Genomic DNA, 10,660 nt, shown 5'->3' with positions numbered 1-10,660 from the left:
GGACATCTAGGACCTAGGACCATGTCCAGTCAGCTTTTTAATATCTCCAAGGATGCAGACTCCACCACCTCTCTGGGCAATCTGTGCCAGTGCTCAGTCACCCTCACAGTAAAAAAGTGTTTCCTGATGTTCATTCGGAACCTCCTGTGTTTCAGTTTGTGCCCACTGCCTCTGGTCCTGTCACTGGGCACCACTAGAAAGAGCTTGGCTGCATCTTCTTCACACCCTCCCTTCAGAGATTTATATACACTGATAAGATCCCCCCCAAGCTTTGTCTTCTCCAGGCTAAACAGTCCCAGCTCTATGGAATAGTCTTCAAAATTCTTGCCCTCTGCGTTTAGAGGAAAAGATTGGGTTGACATCTCTCTGCAGCCAAGTCAAGAGTAGCCAGCCTCCAGCCTACCATCCACACCCATAACAATGAACACAGCCTGTGGCTTAATCATGGGTCCCCTCGTCCCAGAGGGCCTTTTGCATATACTTTGTGTCTAGCCAGATGCAATTACATACTTGCCTATATGACTTGGAAGGCACTTGCAGAAACACATCAAATGAAAAAGGCATCCATATAGGTAAGATGGTTATGTATCGGCATTGATCAAATAAATTATATGACAAGAAAGAACTACAACTCTTAAGTAACATGTATTAGATTCACACCATTATAACAGCTGATTCCTATTGGACCATTTGATTAATCTGTATTGCTACGGTCAATAACCAGCAAAGTATTGTCTAGTAGCCATACGTCATGATGAAAAATGCCTTTTAAGGAAAAGGTAAGAGTAACATACCTAAATGCAGCTAGGTGGGCTGAGAAAAGAGAAAAGTATATACCTTCTTAGGGATCTGCAGGGGTGGTAGAGAATTGATTCTTAAACCCCAAGGAAGGAAGTATCGACACGGATTCAAAATGATGAATGATGCAAAATGCTGAAATAAAACGTGATGGATTCATAGCTCCTGTCAGTGCACAGCCTCAAAGCAATCAAACTGAAATGAGAAAAAAATATCCCACATATTAATTGACTTTTGATTTAGGGGAGAATGGGGGAGAGAAAAAAAACACAACTGATCAGAGATCTGAAATGAGGCTCTTGTTACAGCAATCAGCCAAACTGGGCTCTTTTTCTTTGCACTTGAAGCAGAATGGAGTCATATTACTAAAAAGCCATTTCAGCACTTTTAGCTTTATCAGAATCCTAGAAACACATGAAATAAAGGGGCTGGTTCTGATACTAATAAAACTAGTGGAGTAATTTCACTAAGGGAGGCTTTAAAAAAGAGAGGGGAAGGAAATACAATTTTGGCACCAGAAAGAACCTAATTTACTACTGCAAAGGCAAACTACTTTCTGTGTAAAAAAAAAAAAAGCAGCTGAATGAAAGTACAGCTATGTCCACCCATATCTATGTTGAACTAGCACATGCCCAGACATCTCGGCCCATATACTTCTTTTGCAGCCAACAATCCATTCAGGTCAATGAATACTTAAATGGGTTCTCTGGTACTTCACAACTGGAAATTTTGATCTGACCAAAATTTTTGCTGTACTGCTTTTCTGAGGAGAGGGACCACCCACATCTGCGGACATACTCATTCATGCATGCATGCAGGACTGAAACCGAGGTCATCTAAGACAAGCTTTTCATGTCAGTTTGCAAAACATGATGACAAATTTTTGTGAACAAATTCTGCTGTTGGGAAAGCCTGGAATGGTACAGAGGACAGTATAAAGGAAACCACTGTACCTCAGAGGCAAGGATTTTTTCTTTTATATGCTCTGCACTGCACTACTAGAAAGCAGGAAAACTGGCAAGTCGTACAAGTACCATTCGTCAAGGCCAAGCAACCTTCTCAGAGGCACATGCTCCCAATGACTTCATGGGGCCAGTTTGACTCTTGTTAACGAATGTAACTTCACACCAGTTGTTGTAGTAACTTTGTTACTTACTGCATTTTCCTATAGCAGGCATTTTATCAACAAAATACAGCAACCGTTTTTTTCCCAGTTAGTGCAAATTGCAATGAAGACTAACCTGGCTAATGATAAAATAACTTTACCAGCAGTCATGGAAAATTTCAAATACCTTCAACTACGGTCTGATAATATTAAAGACCCTCATGTAATGGATGCCTGTGGCTTTATTAGAAATACAGCTTTCTAAAGTTTAAGCCAAAGTAATTGAAAACTCCATTCCACCAATGATAATTTATCTTTTTTTCATTTTTTCTTTTTTTTTTTTTGATGCACACAGATTATACAGATTAGAGGAGGGAAAAGAAAAGAAAGGAAAATGGCCCTCAGTTATTAATGCCCTGTATTCACAGCCTTGCAATTCTTATTTAAATATGTTGTTATATATTTTGAATGCAACGTCCTACAAAAAATAAAAGTATCTGGTTTTACATAGTATTGGCAATAAGTTATTTAACCTCAGAATCAGCCTTCCTTTATTGCAGTTGATGCTGTTAGCCATAAAGGCTGTCCAACAGCTTCTTGAATACATTATTCTCAGTTTAATAAATAGAGGATGCTTGTTTTCATTGCAAAAATAAACTAATGCAGTAATGGCATGAGGTGAAATGATGGTGTAAGCTTGTGTATAAACTCCTTTGTAACCTTAAAGGTGGTTAACTCAGGATAGGGAAAGGCATAGCATAAAAACAGGTGTACAACAGAAAAGACAACAGCCTTTCTTCCTTAGAAAAAAGAGCACATAAAAATATATTTCTCATGGAAGATTGTTTTATGAGGTTCAATGAAGGGGAAATTAACAATTTTTGTCCTTATTCATACATTTAAATCCCCGGTTTTCATACCTCTACCCACCCTATAAAGTTGACTGGTTGAAGAGTAGGAGCAGGGAAATATAGACTGTCTTATCAGCGAGGCTATAAAGAGCAAGCATATATCACATTACCCATTGATAAAACAAACAAATTACAGATTTTGGAAACATCAGCAATATATTTTGCCCTTTTTTAAAGCTTAATAATAACAGGGCAAAGCCGGTACAGGGCATAATCTGATGTTACAGAAGCAATAACAAATTCATTGTCAGAGTCTGAAGTCCATTCTTGTCCTATCAGATTAAGTTCAAAGGAACAGGAACAGTAGTACTGCACCTATAGGAGGATCAGCTACCTATGGCAGGAGGGGGACTGTAAGGCTGGGAAGTGTGGCAAAAATAGTAACAACCTGGCCTAGCTGTCCTTCACTAGTAGCTTCTACACACCAAAAGAAATCACTGTAAAACTTCCTCACAAAAAACAATTTAAGGAAGGAGAGGTGGGGGAGTTGTCTTCTATGTCAAAAATGGGATTGATTGCACAGAGCTATCTTTGAAGAACAGCAATGTGCAGGTTGAGAGCTTATGGGTGAAAATTATAGACCAAGCCAACAAAGGGAACTTTGTGGTTGATGCCTACTACAGGCCACCTGACCAAGAAGAGGACGCTGATGAAGAGTTCCTTCTTCAACTGCAGAAAGCATCATGCTTGCATGCCCTGAGCCTGATAGGGGACTTCAGCCACCTGGACATCTGCTGGAAAAGCAGCACAGTGAACTGCAAGCAGTCCAGGAAACTACTGGAGTGCGTTGAGGACAACTTCCTAGTACAGGTGATGGAGAGCCTGACCAGAGGAGAGGCATTGCTGGACCTGTTGCTCACTAATACGGAAGAACTTATCGGAGAGGTCAAGATTAGAGGTAGTCTGGGCTGCAGTGATCATGCCCTAGTGGAATTCTCAATCTTGAAGGGTACAAGATGGGTAAAAAGTAGAATCAGGACCCTAAACCTCAGAAAGGCAAACTTGCAGCTGTTTAGGGCACTAGTGTGTAGGATCGCTTGGGAAACTGTCCTCAGAGGCAAAGGACAGCTGGGAGATATTTAAAGACATTTTTCTTAGGGCACAGGAGCTCTCAGTCCCAAAGTGGAAGAAGTCAGGCAGGGGAGGCAGGAGGCCAGCTTGGCTTAGTCAAGACCTCTTAGCCAAACTGAAACACATAAACAAAATGCATAGGTAGTGGAGGCAGGGATATACCTCCTGGGCAGATTATAGGGATATGGCCCGAGGGTGCAGGGTGGGGGTCAGGAAAGGCAAGGCACAGCTGGAGCTGAACTTGGCTAGGGACATCGAAAATAACAAGAAGGGTTTCTTCAGGTACATAGGACAACAAAGGAAGATGAAAGAAACCGTACCTCCCCGATGAGTGAAACGGGACACCTGGCTACAAGTGACATGGAGGAGGCTGAAGTACTGAACAATATTTTTGCCTCAGTCTTCACAAGCAAGTGCTCTAGCCACGCCACCCAATTCACAGAACCCAAAGGCAGGGACTGACAGAATGAAGTACTGCCCACCATGGAAGATCAGGTTCAAGACCATTTAAGGAACCTGAATGTGTGCAAGTCCATGGGACCCAATGAGATGCATCCGCAAGTCCTGAGGGAACTAGCAGATGAAGTTGCAAGGCCACTCTCTGTCATATTTGAAAAGTTGTGACAGACTGGTGAAGTTCCCAGCAACTGCAAAAGAGGAAGCATAACCCTCATTTTTAAAAAGGGAAAAAAGAAAGACCGGGGGAGCTACAGGCCGGTCAGTCTCACCTCTGTGCCCATCATGGAGCAGATCCTTCTGGAAGCTATGCTAAGGCACACAGAAAACAAGGAGGTCATTGATGACAGCCAACATGGCTTCACTAAGGGCAAATTGTGCCTAACAAATTTGGTGGCCTTCTATGATGGGGTTAGAGCATTTGGTAGATAAGGGAAGAGCAACTGATGTCATCTACCTGCACTTGTGCAAAGCATTTGATACTGTCCTGCACAGCATCCTTGTCTCTAAAACGGAGAGACATGAATTTGATAGGTGGACCACTTGCTGGATAAGGAATTGTCTGGATCATTGCACTCAAACAGTCAACAGCTCAATGTCTAACTGGAGACCAGTGATGAGTGGGGTCCTTCAGGGACCCATATTGGGACCAGTATTATTTAACATCTTTGTCAGGAACATGAACAGTGGGATTGAGTGCACTCTCAGCAAGTTTGCAGATGACACCAAGCTGAGTGGTGTGGTTGATGCTCTAGAAGGGAGGGAGGCCATCCAGAGGGACCTCGACAGGCTACAGAGCTTGGCCTGTGCGAACCTCATGAAGTTCAACAAGGCCAAGTGTAAGGTCCTGCGTCTGGGTCAGGCAATCCCAACATGGATACAGGCCAGGCAATGAATGGATTGAGAGCAGCCCGGCGGAGAAGGATTTGGGAGTATTGACGGATGAAAAATTGAATATGAACTGGCAATGTGCGCTAGCAGCCCAGAAGCCAATCGCATCCTGGGCTGCCTCAAAAGAAGCATGGCCAGAAGGTCGAGGGAGGTGATTCTCCCCCTCTACTCTGCTCTTGTGAGACCCCACCTGGAGTACTGTGTTCAGCTCTGGAGTCACCAGCATAAGAAAGACATGGACCTGCTCAAGTGGGTCCAGAGAAGGGCCACAAAGATGATCAGGGGGCTGGAGCACCTCCCGTATGAGGACAGGCTGAGAGAGTTGGGGTTGTTTGGCCCAGAGAAGAGAAAGCTGTGGGGACACCTTATAGCAGCTTTGCAGTACTTAGAGGGGGCTTACGTGAAAGATGGGGATGAACTCTTTGTCACGGAGTATAGTGATAGGATGAGGGGTAATGGTTTTAAACTGAAAGAGGTAGATTTAGATTAGATATTAGGAAGAAATTCTTTATGGTGAGGGTGGTGAGACACTGGAACAGGTTACCCAGAAAGTTGTGGATGTCCCCTCCCCGGAAGTGTTCAAGGTCAAGTTGGATGAGGCTTTGAGCAACCTGTGTAGTGGGAGGTATCCCTGCCCATGGTAGGGGAGTTGAAACTAGATGATCTTTAAGGTCCTTTCCAACCCAAACCATTGTATGATTCTATGATCCTAACCTCCTATAAAAGCCAGAAGCAGACAGCACAGACTCTACTTCCAAAACCAAGTCATCCCTCTAAATAACCAAGAAGACAAAGCTGCTTTCAAGTTCTTTTTGTTTCTCAGAAAGGAGAAAACCCTTAGGTTAAGCTACGATAACAAGTAATAAGACCCAACAGGAATGGATTTTAGAGAAAAAGTGCTAAGAACCTGACATCCACACTGTGTGCCAGAGAGGTAATTTCTGAAGAGTGGCTGTGGTTGGGTTCCATGGATTACAGATCTAACTGCCACAGACCTGCTGAGGTCACATATCTGCAGAGCAACTAGCCTTGCAGTTGCTTTTATCTATTATTTTTCTGCACAGGCAGACCTTGAGGATGGAGGGAGAGCTCCAACAGAGCTACCACCACCCACTCCTTGGCACATGTCAGTAGTATTCCACCAGATTTATTAAATCCAGGAAAGAGAAGGGGAAATTTTATACAGCCTAATTTCCCCAGGATGTTTATGTTTCTTTTTAGTGGATTAAGTAGCAAAATTAGTAAACTTATTCATTTTTGAATAATCATGTAGACATGCTAATACCCAAGGAAAAAAGGACACATGTCAAAGAGATGTTTGGGTCTGAATCATAGCTAGGCTTTGACTGTTGGCTTTATGTAGAATGCAGTGGTATTACAAATAAGGTAATGGAATTAATTGTTATCACTCAGCACAGCTGTAGATTCAGGGACCTACTCCTAATAACCTCCAGCTCATCTAGATTTCACAAACTTCACTTAATCTTTTAGATTGCCAAAAATATGTCTGATTAGGAGATGAGATCACAAGTTTAGCAGGATATTTAAAAAGCATAAATCAATCTCAGTTTGTTTTAAAATGAGATCTTTTCCTTATTCTCTACTGATGTCTCATAATCCTGAAAGAAGAGAAGGATGGTAGAAAGAATTCTAGTTTTTCTGAGTTCTTTTAATGTTACTGTCATAATTCCTTTCCCTAGGGATTTCCACACCACTTGACATGCTTACATATTTCTTCTAGGTCAAACTGAGGTTTCATTTAGCTGCAGTAAATTCTTAGAGTGAATCCTTGCCCCATTGTTGACTGCTGTGGGCTTAGGATTTGATCTGAAGTGCCTTTACTTACATTTATTAGAGGCACTTCAGATTTAAATTGAGGTCGCTGGAAACAGCAGTTGTAGAAATGAACAGGTATCTATGGTCATATGCAATGTGTACATGCAAGTGTTCATTCTGTAATAGCAGTTTACTGTTTATTTGAATTTCATTAAATGTCATCTTATATAAACCAAGCTGCAAAAATACAGAAAATAATTTTGTTAAATTTTAAAAGAGCCATTTACAAAATTAACAATTAACATGCACTAATCTGTGAATTTCTTATGTGCCAGACATGGTTATAATTTTCAGTATTTAAACAAAATAATTATCAAATCAGTTCTCTTGAAAAATGCTAGCACTGACCTAAAATATATGCTAGCTAGACCTAAAATATATTTTTAAAAATTTTAAGCACTGCTTCTGCTCCAGACAAGCCTAATTCCCCAAGCAGAGACTGAAATTATAACAAGACCATCTACTGACTGTAATACTTGTACTAGCTGCAAACTAGATTAAATTAAGCTAAATAAAAATTTAGTACCTTGACATTTCCTTTTATTTTCCCTGCAACTTCCACATCATATTTGTTAAGCTTATAATAAATAAATAAATAAATAAATAAGTTACACACTGGCATTCTTGCAAAAAAAAAAAAAAAAAAAAGCACTACCTAAAGAGTAGCTCTACTGTGTTCTTTCTGGTACACTCATCAGCAACAGTCAAAATGTGCCTGCTATTGCCTTGTTACTCACATAACATTACTGTGGTTACTTCTGTGTGGTAACAGTTGCAAAGTACTTACTACTTGTTAATAGTGATCCTATGATAGAAACAAGCCACAAAGTGCCAAGTCTTTTTCCAGTTTTAATTCTATCCGTATGAAATCCACATCTTAGACACCATACTAACCTTATCAGTGTATGAGATCAAACTACTTCAGCACAGCAGCAGGAAAGTTCCTGAGAAAAATCAGCAACAGCTAAAAAGAAGCAATGGTTTTGGCCTTTACTGAAGGTGAAGATCAAGTTGTTAAATGTTTTGGTGAAACTTGATTAAAATTAAAAGAGCTTTTGCATAAAAAACAGAACGGAGTGTGTGCAAAGAAACCCCATTGCAATGCAGAAAAACACAACACATTCTGAAGGAGAATTTTAACTTCCATCCAAGGTCCAGTAAGAACAAAGAAGTAAGAACAAACATTCCTTTATGCTCCTTAATTTTGGAATCAAATCCTACCAACACAGAAATGATAAAAAGTTATTTCTATACACAGTCCTGAATCTATCCCCTATACATTTTTCCCCCTCAAAAATAATGCCGTTTGTTTTGTGTTCTTGTTTTATCCTGTAATCCTTCTTTCCTAGGCAAGAGATAAAGTATATTTCAGTGAAGATAGCAGAATGCGTTTTTTTCTGAGTTATCAAATATTGGGGTCCTTAACTAAACTTTTCTGAAATAGATTTACATGTTTTTAAAGTGATATTTCTCCCCTGCCTATTGTCCTTTTTGCTACAATATGGCTTAAACTGATATATCCCTCCCTGATGCAAAAATACTTGTTAATTCCTAAAGTACCTAGTCTCATACAAGATTCACGACAGCTCATGTCATAACAGGAAATATAGCATGCATTTTTCCCAGATAGCCACATTCAAAAGGGCTCCTAATTATGGCCAGAGTTTTGCATCCTCAAATACATCACACCCAGCACCCAAGTCCTTCAGGAAAGGATCAGAAGCAAAACCCTATCAAAGTCATACCCCCAGCAATATGTCAATGCCAGTAAGAGATGCCAGTGCCAATCATGTTCAGAAAGAACAAGGTAGGGGAAATCTATGGGGCAATACTCCTACTCCTGTTTCAAACCAGCTCCCTCAAGGCCAGCCTCCCTGGTCACAGGGAAGAAGAGAGATCAGTGTAAGAGATCTGTTCCTGTTGCCTAGCCATTAAAACTGAGGATGCAGGGATGAGCTGGCAGCAGAGGGCAATAAAAAGAAATGTAACTTGGAGTTAAAGAATATCCTTTAAATATGAGGTAGAATCAGATACTTAGTAGAAGGCACACGTATCGAAAGGAAAAAAGTTACACAGATAAACAACTACCTGTCTGACATTTATCAAGAACACCTTCCAAAATGAGTCACCACTTTCAAAATCGTATTCAACTACCAACAAATGCTGAACACCAAAATCAATAAATCCACAAAGACCCAATCATACCTGTATTAAATGCACACTTGTAAAAATTAGTATAAGAGCAGAAACACAAAAGCCACATCTCCTTATCTGCCAGATCAGAAACTTTCACTGCATCCTACATATAAACTTGTCACAAATCTCTTTTTATTTCTGCATAAGAATCAGTAGGGTCTCCTTGGCAAAATAGCGATGTTAGGTATACATAATATGCATATTTAAGAACACTCAATGATCTACCATCATTATCACAAAATGCCTATGTATTATGCTTTCTAAATATTTAACTTTACTAAAATACACTCTTCTTTACTTTGACTGTCTCATAAAGGACTTGAAAACCATTCTTCTCTTTTTCGTATTTCCTGCAAGCCCTACCTGAACTACCATTCACAATCAGAACAGGAGCACAGAGTTAACAGCTTCACTTAAAAAAAATGTGCACCATTACTTCTGATATAGCACTGCCCTGAAGAGAAGAGGAAAAAATCCCACTAATTGTCTGCCTCCAGCGTTTGGAAGAAGGAAGGAAATTTTGCTGTGACCAATTTTCTTATCAGTTGCTATAGTAATGCCCAGCAAAAATACAGCACCAGAAATCTCCTCCAGAGTCTGGGAGACAGTCTCTACTCTTTGGCTTAATTCCTTCTTTGGTGATGCTTCTTGCATCTTACTTTGACTTGGTGTCAGTTTTATGGCAAAACAACCCCAACAACTGAGTGCAGTTAAAAGCCCTGAAATCATCCGGCACAGCAGCTCAGGGCATCCAGTCTGCATAAGGGAGAAGAGAGCATTTCAAGGTATGGTTTTCTGCAAGCTTCTGATTACCATTTTTTACCTTGCCTGCTGCTTTGGCCCACACATCCCTGTCTCCTCTCTCATGCCAGCTCTAGGGTTCCTGAGGCTCGGTGGCAAGGCTGATCAACTACTTTGCTTTTCCTCCTCCCCCAAGAGTTAGTTTCTGCCAGTTCAGGTCATTGATCCAGTTTACCACGAAGCTGCAGCAATGATGTTGACCATGGCACAAGGGAAGGAGTGGGATCCTATGGAAGGACTAGGGAATGGAGACAGAGGGAGAACATCCTTTGTTGGCAGCAGATACTTGCATCTTCTTGAGTCACATAACTACAGCTTTTGGACACTCCTCTGCATCCCAGACTTGAAGTTCTGGATCCCAGAACACGGATGGGTATTCCATGGGTGCACAATGCCTGTAACAATATTTCAGGGTCCTACATGCTACGTGTAATGAAATCAGGTCTTAATAATTCTGTATGCACACATACATCCTGAAAGATAGTGTCTCAGAGATCTAAAGAGCTTATGGGTTGAAACTATAAATATAATTACAGCATAGTCATTGCCAGCCTACTCTAAGCATTAAATATGGGTCTGAGGAAAGTAGAAAATA

Source organism: Mycteria americana, chromosome Z, assembly GCF_035582795.1.
Source record: "Mycteria americana isolate JAX WOST 10 ecotype Jacksonville Zoo and Gardens chromosome Z, USCA_MyAme_1.0, whole genome shotgun sequence".
Lineage (NCBI taxonomy): Eukaryota > Metazoa > Chordata > Aves > Ciconiiformes > Ciconiidae > Mycteria > Mycteria americana.
Note: the sequence above shows the minus strand (reverse complement) of the source record.